Raw genomic sequence first — 11,610 nt, forward strand, 5'->3', positions numbered from 1 at the left:
TCGGGTCCTTGTCAGGGTTCGGGTCCAGGGTTTGGTCCCAAATCCAGACACCGACTACAGGTTTTGTCCAAGCCCAGGTCCAGATCGGATCCCAATCTCGGGTCCCAGTCTGGTTCCATTTCTGGTGCCGCATCACGAGCTGGGGCCTAGGTTCAAGTTCGGGTCTTGGTCGGGTACTAGGTCCCAGTCCTAGTTCTAGGTTCGTGTTCGAGTCCTAGTCTCTGTTCGGGTTTAGGTCTCTGTCTGGGTTTTGATTTGGGTTCAGGTTTGGGTTTAGGTCCTGGTCCTAGTCCTAGTCCTAGTATGGTTCTCGTTCCATTTGCGATTTTGAGTTCCAGTTTAGGTTTGAGTTCAGGTCGGAGTTCGAGTCCTGGTCTGATTTTGGGTTCGTGTCCGGATTACAGTCTAGGTCCAGATCATGCTCCGGGTGTGGGTTCGCGTCCTATGTCTTGGTCTAGGTTGGGTCCGAGTCCCACGTTCCAATCCCGATCTGAGTCGTGATTCAATTCTGGGTCTAAGTCCATGGTTTTAATCCTATTCTGGGTTCGAGTATGGGTCTGGGTCCCGGTCTAGCTTAGGGTCTAATTCTAGGTGTGGGTGTTTGAGTTCGGGTCCGAGTCTGTGTCCGGGTCTGTGTCAAGGTATGGACCCTTATCTGGGTCTAGGTTTGGGTCCTGGTCCATGTCCATGTTCGGGTCTCGAGTGCGTGACCAAGTTTCGGTCTGGGTCAGGATCTCGCTCCAGATATAGGTCGAACATATTTATCAAAGTCTGTGTTTGGGATTGGGTCCCAAATTTAGGTCCAGTTCCAGGTCTCAGTTCCGAATTGGGTACACGACCGTGTCCGGGCCCGAGTTCCAGTCTCAGTTTGGGTCTGAGGCTAGGTCTGTGTTCGGTTCTAGGTCTTGTTCCAGGTCCTGGTCACGGTCTTAGTATTACTCTAGGGTCCTGGTTCGGCGATTGTTGTTCAGGTTCTAATTTTGAGTCCCAGATCTAGACACCGACTACTGGTCTATTCCAGGCCCCGTTATCCGAATCCCGAGTCAAGATCTGGATCACTGTCACAGGTCTCGGTCTGGTTCTGGTTGAAGTCCGAGGTCCCATTTTTAAGTTTGGGTTCAGGATCGAGACTTGGGTGCGGTTCTAGGTCCCGACCTTGGTTCTGTGTCCCTAGTCTGGCTTCATGTCTGGGTCTGAGTTTAGGTTCGTGTTCGGGTCCCGAGTCCAGGTTTGGGTTGGGATCCGGGTTCGGCTCCCAATTCGGGTCTAGGTCTCACTTAGAGTCCGGGTCCTGGTTTGGTTACGGTTCTGGATCGAGGTCCAATTTCAGTTATGATTCCAAGTCCAAGTCCTAGTTGAAGTCCCGGTCAACTTCCGGTTTTGGTTCCAATTTTTGGTCACAGGGTACTAGTTCGGGTCAACTTTTGGGTTTGGGACTAGGTTCAGGTCCGAGTGTGGGTTCGGGTTCAGGGTTGGGTCCCAAATCCAGACACCGACTACGGGTTTTGTCCAAGCCCTGGGTCCAAATCCGGATCCCAATCTCGGGTCCCAGTTGTTGGGTTTTATGCCCTAACTAAAACTCCATTTCAATGTAATCCATTTTATTCATCATCAATAAAGAAACAGAAGTATTTTTCATTCATTTGTGTATGTTTTGGTTCACCTTATCAATTGCTTGTCTATTTGATTTATAAATTCATCTGAAACCCTTTTCAGATACTTGATCCTGTTTATTGTGTTGTCAACACTTTGGAAAGTAAACATGACTATGTGAATAAAGTTTCCTAGATTTATTAGACATAGCGTTTTACTTATATGAGAATCTACGACAGAGTTTACTTGCATTTGGAGAAATGATATGCTCTTTCCAGAGCATTGGTTAAAGTAAAGCTCAGGTTGGGTGCATGGAGTATGCATCGGAAGGGACCGATATTGAACTTTGACTTAGATTTATTAAACTTACCGTAATATCTATTCAAGTCAATATCGCCTAGTTGATCCTAGATCAAATGATCTTAATCCTATTATGATTAGGCTCAATCTCAAGAGGCTATTCGTGTTCTTTGATTTGTTAGTTGAGCCTACTTTTAGGTCAGGGTGATACGTACATTTTGGGAACACGGTAGTGCAATTGAGTGGGAGCGCTAACATAAACATGGAATCTATAGCTTCTATCTGGCGAATAGTAAGTAAAGGATGATCTCCTTCGAGCTTGACCAAACAAAAATAAATATCATTTATACGGGGCTAAGTGTTTTAAGGATAAAATACATTGTAGGGTGTAACGGTAATCTAATCCCTTTAAAGTGTAGATCATTCATATAGAGGACCATTGATCAAATTAGGATTATAACAATGGATAACTAATGATGTGTCTATATGGTGGAACATATAGAGCATTCTATATACTGAGAGTGCAATTCTAAGTTCTACGCGTGGATTCAACGAAGAATTAATAAGTCAGTGAATTTAGGTTATAAATTCTTGATCTGCTTATTGGAAGCTCGGTTATATAGACCAATGGTCCCCCCACTAGTTGAGATAATATTGCTTGTAAGACTCATATAATTGGTTGTGATTAATCAATTATAATTCTCAAATTAGACTATGTCTATTTGTGATTTTTTCACAAAGTAAGGGCGAAATTGTAAAGAAAGAGTTTTAGGGGGATATTTGTTAATTATGATACTTTGTATGGTTCAATTAATAAATATGATAAATGACAATATTATTTAATAATTATTTATAGTTATTAATTAATAAGAATTGGCATTTAAATGGTTGAATTTGAAAATTGGCATTTTTGAGAAAATGAGATGCAGAAATGATAAAACTGCAAAATTCAAAAAGTGAGGCCCAATTCCATATTGCCTAGGGCCGGCCACTTTTATAGCATTTATCATCTGATATTTTCATTATTTTAATGCCAAATAATTCAAACCTAACCCTAATGGAATGCTATAAATAGATAGTGAAGGCTTCAGGAAATTTATACTTAACTTTCTACTTTTCATTCAGAGAAAAACCTGAGCCTTCTCTTTCTAAACCCTAGCCGCCACTTCTCTCTCTCTCTTCTTCCTTGAGATTTCGAGCCACTTAGTGATTAGAGTAGTGCCCACACACAGCAAGTGATACCTCAATCATAGTGAGGAAGATCGTGGAGAAAGACTTTCAACAAGAAGGAGTTTCAGCACTAAAGAAGGAGAGAAAGAGATCCATGTTCAGATCTTGATAATACTCTGCGACAGAAAGGATACAAGGGTTAGAGATATATGAACGGAAGGAGTCATATTATTCTGATGCACCCAATGTAAGGTTTCTCATACTTTATCTATGTTTATTTCATAATCGTTTTAGAAGTTCATATTTAGGGTGTTAATCAACATACTTGTGAGTAGATCTAAGATCCTGGTAAAATAATTTCCAACACCAGTCGGGTTCGATTTCTGGTGCCAGGTCACGAGCTGGGTCCTTGGTTCAAGTTTGGGTCTGGGTCGGGTACTAGGTCTCGGTCCTAGTTCTGTTTCCCGTGTCCCTATCTTGATTACGGGTCCGAGTCCGGTTATTGTGTGGGTTTGGGTCCCGGTCTAGGTTCGGGTTCGAGTCCTAGTCTCGGTTCGGGTTGAGGTCTCTGTTTGGGTTTTGATTTGGGTTCAGCTTTGGGTTTAGGTCTTGGTCATGGTCCTATTCCTAGTTCGATTCTAGTTCTATTTGCGATCCTGAGTTCGAGTTTGGGTTTAAGTTCGGGTCGGAGTTCGAGTCCTGGTCTGAGTTTGGGTTCAGGTCCGGATTTGAGTCTAGGTACAAATCAGGCTTCGGGTGTGGGTTTGCGTCCTGGGTCTTGGTCTAGGTTGGGTCCGAGTACCAAGTTCCAATCCCAATCTTAGTCTGGATTCAGTTCTTGGTCTAAGTCCTTGGCTTTGATCACAGTGCGGGTTCGAGTTTGGGTCCGAGTCCGGTTCTAGGTTTGGGTCTGATTTTAGGTATGGGTGTTTGAGTTCAAGTCCGACTCTGTGTCCGGGTTTGTGTGTAGTAGGACCCCGATTTGGGTCTAGGTTCGGGTCCAGGTCCAAGTTTGGGTCCCGAGTGCGGGTCCAAGTTTGGGTCTGGGTCAAGATCTTGGTCCAGATCTAGGACCAGCATTTCCATCCCAGTGTCGGTCTTGGTCAGAGTCCAAGTTCGTATCTTGATCCCTATCTAGGTCCAAGTCTGTGTTCGGGATCGGGTTCTAGATTTAGGTCAAGATCCGTGTCTCAGTTCTAGTCTGGGTACACGACCGTGTCTGGGCTCGAGTTCCAGTCTTAGTTTTGGTTTGAGGCTAGGTCTCTGTTCGTTTCTAGGTCTGGGTCTGGGCCCTGGTCACGGTCCTAGTCTTGTTCTATTGTCCTGGTTCGACGATTCTTGTTCAGGTTCTAATTTTGGGTCCCAGGTCTAGGACTGGGTTCGGGTTTGGTTCTTTGCCTGGGTTCTGGTCCTAGTCTGAGTCCCAGAACTAGACACCGACTCTCGGTCCGTTCCGAGCCCCGTTACACGAAACCCGAGTCAAATGCGGATCACCGTCACGAGTCTCGGTACGGTTGCAGTTCGGGTTCCATTTCTTAGTTTGGGTTCGGGATCGAGATTGGGGTGCGGTTCTAGGTTCGAGCCACAGTTCTGTGTCCCTAGTCCGGTTCCATGTTTGGGTCTGAGTTCAGGTTCAAGTTCGGGTCCCGAGTCAAGGTTTGGGTTGGGATCCGGGTCCGGCTCCGAATTCGGGTGTAGGTTTGATTTGGAGTTCGGGTGCTGGTCCGGTTACGGTTCTTGATCTATGTCCAATTTCAGTTATGATTCCAAGTCCAAGTCCTAGTTCTAGTCCCGGTCAACTTCTGGTTTTGGTTCCAATTTTGGGTCATAGGGTACGGGTTCGGGTCCACTTTTGAGTTTGGGACTTGGGTCAGGTCTTGGTGTGGTTTGGGTCCTTGTCAGGGTTCGGGTCCAGGGCTTGGTCCAAAATCCAGACACTGACTACGGGCTTTGTCCAAGCCCAGCGTCCAGATCTGGATCCCAATCTGGGGTCCCCGTCTGGTTCCATTTACAGTGCTTGCGTCATGAGCTGGGGCCTTGGTTCAAGTTCGGGTCTTGGTCGGGTACTAGGTCCCAGTCCTAGTTCTGTTTCCCAGTTCCATATCTTGATTACGGGTCCAGTCCGGTTATTGTGTGGGTTTGAGTCCCGGTCTAGGTTTGGGTTCGAGTCCTAGTCTCAGTTCGGGTTTAGGTCCTTTGTCGGGTTTTGATGCGGGTTCGGGATTGGGTTTAGGTCCTGGTCCTAGTCCTAGTGCTAGTACGGTTCTAGTTCCATTTGCGATTCTGAGTTCGATTTTAGGTTTCAGTTCGGGTCAGAGTTCGAGTCCTGGTCTAAGTTTGGTGTCGGTTCCAAATTTCTAACTAGGTCCAGATCAGGCTCCGGGTGTGGGTTCGCATCCTATGTCTAGCTCTAGGTTGGGTCTGGGTCCCAAGTTCCAATCCCGATCTGAGTCCGGATTAAGTTTTGGGTCTAAGACCTTGGTACTGATCCTAGTCTTTGTTCGAGTTTGGGTGCTGGTTCGGGTCTAGCTTTGTGTCTGATTCTAGGTGTGGGTGTTTGAGTTCGGGTTTGAGTCTGTGTCAATGTCTGTGTCCATGTCTGGACCCCGATCTGTGTCTAGGTTCGAGTCCAGGTCCAAGTTCGGGTCCCGAGTGCGGGTCCAGATCATGGTTAGGATCGTCGGTCTAGATCTAGGTCCAACATTTTGATCCCAGTCTGGGTCTTGATCCGAGTCCAGGTTCGTATCTAGATCCCTATCTAGGTCGAAGTCTGTGTTTGGGATTGGGTCCTAGATTTAGGTCTAGGTTCGAGTCTCAGTTCCGAACTTGGTACACGACCCTGTCCGGCCCAAGTTCCAATCTCAGTTTGGGACTGAGGCTAGGTCTGTTTTCGGTTCTTGGTCTGGGTCTGGGTGCTGGTCACGGTCCTAGTCTGGTTCTAGGGTCCTGGTTCGGCGATTCTTGTTCAGGTTCTAATTTTGGGTCCCAGGTCTAGGTCTGGGTTCGGGTTTGGTTTTTTGTCTCGGTTCTGATCCTAGTCTGAGTCCCAGATCTTGACACCGGCCTGCGGTACATTCCAGGCCCCGTTACCCGAATCCCGAGTAAAGATCTGGATCACTGTCACGAGTCTCGATCTGGTTCTTGTTCAAGTCCCAAGTCCCATTTCTGAGTTTGCGCTCGGGATCGAGATTGGGGTGCGGTTCTAGGTCCCGACCCTAGTTCTTTGTCCCTAGTCTGGTTCCATGTTTGGGTCTAAGTTCAGGTTCGGGTTCGGGTACCGAGTCTAGGTTTGGGTTGGGATCCGAGTTCGGCTCTCAATTCGGTCTAGGTCCGATTTGGAGTCCGGGTCCTTATCCGGTTACGGTTCTGGATTTAAGTCCAATTTCAATTATGATTCCAAGTCCAAGTCCTAGTTCCAGTCCCGGTCAACTTCTGGTTTTGGTTCTGATTTTGGGTCACAGGGTACTGGCTCGGGTCCACTTTTGGGTTTGGGACAGGGTTCAGGTCCGGGTGTGGGTTCGGGTCCTTGTCAGGGGTCGGGTCCAGGGCTTGCTCCCAAATCCAGACACTGACTACGGGTTTTGTCCAAGCCCAGGGTCCAGATCCTGATCCCGATCTCGGGTCCCAGTCTAGTTCCATTTTTGGTGCCGGGTCACGTGATTAGTCCTTGGTTCAAGTACGGGTCTGGATCGGGTACTAGGTCCCGCTCCTAGTTCCATTTCCAAAGTCCCTATCCTTATTTTAGGTCTAGGTCCAGGTTATTGTGTGGGTTTGGGTCCCGGTCTTGGTTCAGGTTCGATACCTAGACTCGGTTCGGGTTTAGGTCTTTGTCTGGGTTTTGATCTGGGTTTGGGTTTGGGTTTAGGTCCACGTCACGGTCCTAGTCCTACTTCGGTTCTAGTTCCATTTGCGATTTTGAGTTCGAGTTTGGGTTTGAGTTCGGGTCCGTGTTCGAGTCTGGTCCGAGTTTGGGTTCGTGTCGGATTTCGGTCTAGGTCCGCATTAGGCCCCTGGTGTGGGTTCGCGTCCTGGCTCTTGGTCTAGGTTGGGTTCGAGTCCCAAGTTCTAATCCCGATCTCTGTCTGGATTTAGTTCTGGGTCTAAGTCCTTGGTTCTGATCCTGGTCTTGGTTCGAGTTTTTGTCCGGGTCCATGTCTAGCTTTAAGTCTGATTCTAGGTGTGGGTGTTTGAGTTCGGGTCCAAGTCTGTGTCCGGGTTTGTGTCCAGGTCTGGACCCTGATCTGTGTCTAGGTTCGGGTGCAGGTCCAAGTTTGGGTCCCGAGTGCGGGTCCAAGTTTGGGTCTGGGTCAGGATCTCGGTCCACATCTAGGTCCAACATTTCAATTCCAGTCTGGGTCTTGGTCCAAGCCCAGGTTCATATCTGGATCCCTATCTATGTCCAAGTAAGTGTTTGGGAACGGGTCCCAGATTTAGGTCCGGGTACGGGTCTCGGTTCGGTGCGGGTACACGACAGGTGTCGGGCCGAGTTCCGGTCTCGGTTTGGGTACCGAGGCTAGGTACGTGTTCGGTTCTAGGTACGAGTCGGGTCTGGTCACGGTCGTAGGCTTGTTCTAGGGTCCTGGTTCGGAGATTGTTGTTCAGGTTCTAATTTTGGGTCCATGGTCTATGTCTGGGTTCGGGTTTGGTTCTTCGTCTTGGTTCTAGTCCTAGTCAGAGTCCCAGATCTAGACACTGACTACTGGTCTTATCCAGGCCCCGTTACCAAAATCCCAAGTCAAAATCTGGATAACTTTCACGGGTCTCGGTCTGTATCTGGTTCAGGTCCCAAGTCCCATTTCTGAGTTTGGGTTCGGGATCGAGATTGGGGTGTGGTTCTAGGTCCTGACCCTAGTTCTGTGTCCCTAGTTTGGTTCCATCTGCGGGTACGAGTTCTAGTTTGTGTTCGGGTCCCAAGTCCGGGTTTGGGTTGGGATCGGGTCGAGCTCCCAATTCGGGTCTAGGTCGGATTTGGAGTCGGGTCTGTCCGATTACGGTTCTGGATCTACGTATAATTTCAATTATGATTCCAATTCCATGTCCTAGTTCCAGTCCCGGTCAATTTTTAGTTTTGGTTCCAATTTTTGGTCACAGGTTACGGGTTCGGGTCCACATTTGGGTTTGGGACTGGGTTCAGGTTTGGATGTGGGTTCGGGTCCTTGTCAGTGTTCGGGTCCAGGGCTGGGCCCCAAATCCAGACACCGACTACGAGTTTTGTCCAAGCCCTGGGTCCAGATCTGGATCCCAATCTCAGTTCCCATTCTGGTTCCATTTAAGTGCGGGTCACGAGCCGCACTTTAGGTTCAAGTTCGGGTGCGGGTCGGGTACTAGGTCCGGTCACAGTTACGGTTCCTGTGTCCCTATCCTGATTCTTGTTTCAGATCCCGATTATTGTGTGGGTTTGGGTCCCGGTCTCTTTCTGGGCTTTGATTTGGGTTCGAGTTTGGGTTTAGGTCCTTGTCCTGGTCCTAGTCCTAGTTCGGTTCTAGTTCCTTTTGCGATTCTGAGTTCGAGTTTGGGTTTTAGTTCGGGTCGGAGTTCGAGTCCTGGTCTGAGTTTAGTTTCGGGGCAAAATTTCAGTCTAGGTCTAGATCAGGCTCCGGTAGTGGGTTCGCGTCCTGGGTCTTGGTCTAGATTGGGTCCGAGTCCTAAGTTCCAATCCCATTCTGAGTCTGGATTCAGTTCTAGGTCTAAGTCCTTTGTTCTGATCCTGGTGTGGGTTCGAGTTTGGGTCCGGGTCTGGGTCTAGCTTTGAGTCTTATTCTAGGTGTGGGTGTTTGAGTTCGAGTCCTAGTGTGTGTCCGGGTTTGTGTCCGGTGCGGACCCTTATCTTGGTCTAGGTTCGGGTCTAAGTCCATGTTCGGGTCCCGAGTGCGAGTCCAAGTTTGGGTCTGGGTCAGGATCTCGGTCCAAATCTAGGTCCAGCATTTCGATCCCAGTCTGGGACTTAGTCCGAGTCCAGGTTCGTATCCGAATTCCTATCAAGGTCCAAGTCTGTGTTGGGGATCGGGTCCCAGATTTAGGTCCAAGTCTTGGTCTCAGTTGCGGTCTGGGTACACGACCGTGTCCGGGCCCGAGTTCCAGTCTCAGATTAGGTCTAAGGCTAGGTCTGTGTTCGGTTCTAGGTCTGGGTCTGGGTCGTGGTCACGGTCCTAGTATTGTTCTAGGGTCCTGGTTCGGCGATTCTTGTTCAGGTTCTAATTTTGGGTCGCAGGTCTAGGTCTGGGTTCGGCTTTGGTTCTTCGTCTGGGTTCTGGTCCTAGTTTGAGTCCCAAATCTAGACACCGACTACTGGTCTGTTCTAGGCCCCGTTACCCGAATCCCGAGTCAAGATCTGGATCACTGTCACGGGTCTCGGTCTGGTTCTGGTTCATGTCCCAGGTCCCATTTCTGAGTTTCGGTTCGGGATCGAGACTGGGTGCGGTTCTAGGTCCCCGAACACAGTTGCGTCCCTATTATGGGTCCATGTTTAAGTACGAGTTCGGAGTTCGGGTTCGGGTCCGGGTCACAGTTTGGTTTGGGATCCGAGTCCGGCTACCAATTTTTGTCAAGGTCTCATTTGGAGTCCCGAACCTGGTCCAGTTACGGTTCTGGATCTAGGTCCAATTTTTAAATATGATTCCAACTCCAATTCCTAGTTCCAGTCCCGGTCAACTTCCAGTTTTGGTTCCAATTTTGGGTTATAGGGTACAGGTTCGGGTCCACTTTTTCATTTGGGACTGGGTTCAGGTCCGGGTGTGGGTTCGGGTCCTTGTCAGGGTTCGGGTCCAAGGCTGGGTCCAAAATCTAGACACCGACTACGTGTTTTGTCCAAGCCCTAGGTCCGGATTCGGATCCCAATCTTGGGTCCCACTCTGGTTCCATTTTTGGAGCCGGGTCAGGAGTTGGGTCCTAGGTTCAAGTTCGAGTCTAGGTCGGGTTCTAGGTCCCAGTCCTAGTTCTGTTTCCAAGGTCCCTATCCTGATTCTTGGTCCAGGTCTCGGTTATTGTTTGGGTTTTGGTCCCACTCTAGGTTCGGGTTCGGGTTCGAGTCCTAGTCTCAGTTCGGGTTTAGGTCTCTGTCTGGGTTTGGATCTGGGTTAGGGTTTGGGTTTAGGTCCCTGTCCTGGTCCTAGTCCTAGTTTGTTTCTAGCTCCATTTGCGATTCTGAGTTCGAGTTTGGGTTTGAATTCGAGTCGGAGTTCGAGTCCTAGTCTGAGTTTGGGTTATGGTCCGGATTTAAGTCTAGGTCCTGATCAGGCTCCAGGTGTGGGTTCGCGTCCTTGGTGTTGGTCAAGGTTGGGTCCGAGAGCCAATTTCAAATCCTGATTTGAGTTTGGATTTAGTTCTGGGTCTAAGTCCTTAGTTCTGATCATTGTCAGGGTTTGAGTTTGGGTCCGGGTCCGGGTATAACTTTGGGCCTAATTCTATGTGTGGGTTTGAGTTCGGGTCCGAGTCTGCGTCCGAGTTTGTGTCCAAGTACGGACCCCCGATCTGGGGGTAGGTGCGGGTCCAGGTCCAAGTTCGGGTCCCGAGTGCGGGTCCAAGTTTGGGTCTAGGTCAGGATCTCCGTCCAGATCTAGGTCCAACATTTCGATCCCAGTCTGGGTCTTGGTCCGAGTCTAGGTTCGTATCTTGATCCCTATCAAGGTCAAAGTCTGTGTTTCGGATCGGGTCCCAGATTTAGGTCTAGGTTCGGGTCTCAGTTGCGGTCTGGGTACAAGACCGTGTCCGGGCCCGAGTTAAAGTCTCAGCTTGGGTCTGAGGCTAGGTCTGTGTTCGGTTCTAGGTCCGGGTCCGGGTCCTGGTCGCGGTCCTATTCTTGTTCTAGGGTCCTGGTTCGGCGATTCTTGTTCAGGTTCTAATTTTGGGTTCCAGGTCTAGGTCTGGGTTAGGGTTTGGATTCTGGTCCTAGTCTGAGTCCCAGATCTAGACATCGACTACTGATTACTTCCAGGCCCCGTTACCTGAATCCCGAGTCAAGATCTGGATCACTGTCACGGGTCTCAGTCTGGTTCTGGTTCAAGTCCCAGGTCCCATTTCTGAGTTCGGGTTCGGGATCGAGACTGGGGTGCGGTTCTAGGTCCCGACCCTGGTTCTTTGTCCATAGTCTGGTTCCATGTTTGGGTTTGAGTTCAGGTTCGGGTTCGGGTCCCGAGTCCAGATTTGGGTTGGGATACGGCTCCGGCTCCCAATTCAGGTCTAGGTCTGATTTGGAGTCCGGGTCCTGGTCGGGTTACGGTTCTGGATCTAGGTCCAATTTCAGTTATGATTCCAAGTCTAAGTCCTAGTTCCAGTCCCGGTCAACTTCCGGTTTGGGTTCCAATTTTTGGTCAAAGGGTACTGGTTCGGGTCCACTTTTGTGTTTGGGATTGGGTTCAGGTCCGGGTGTGGGTTCGGGTCCTTGTCAGGGTTCGGGACCAGGGTTGGGTCCAAAATCTAGACACCAACTATGGGTTTAGTCCAAGCCCTTGGTCCAGATCCGGATCCCAACCTCGGGTCCCAGTCTGGTTCCATTTCTAGTGCCGGGTCACGAGCTGGGTCCTAGGTTCAAGTTCAAGTTTTGGTCGG

The sequence above is a fragment of the Cannabis sativa genome, chromosome 7, assembly GCF_029168945.1.
Source record: "Cannabis sativa cultivar Pink pepper isolate KNU-18-1 chromosome 7, ASM2916894v1, whole genome shotgun sequence".
In the NCBI taxonomy this organism is placed as follows: Eukaryota; Viridiplantae; Streptophyta; class Magnoliopsida; order Rosales; family Cannabaceae; genus Cannabis; species Cannabis sativa.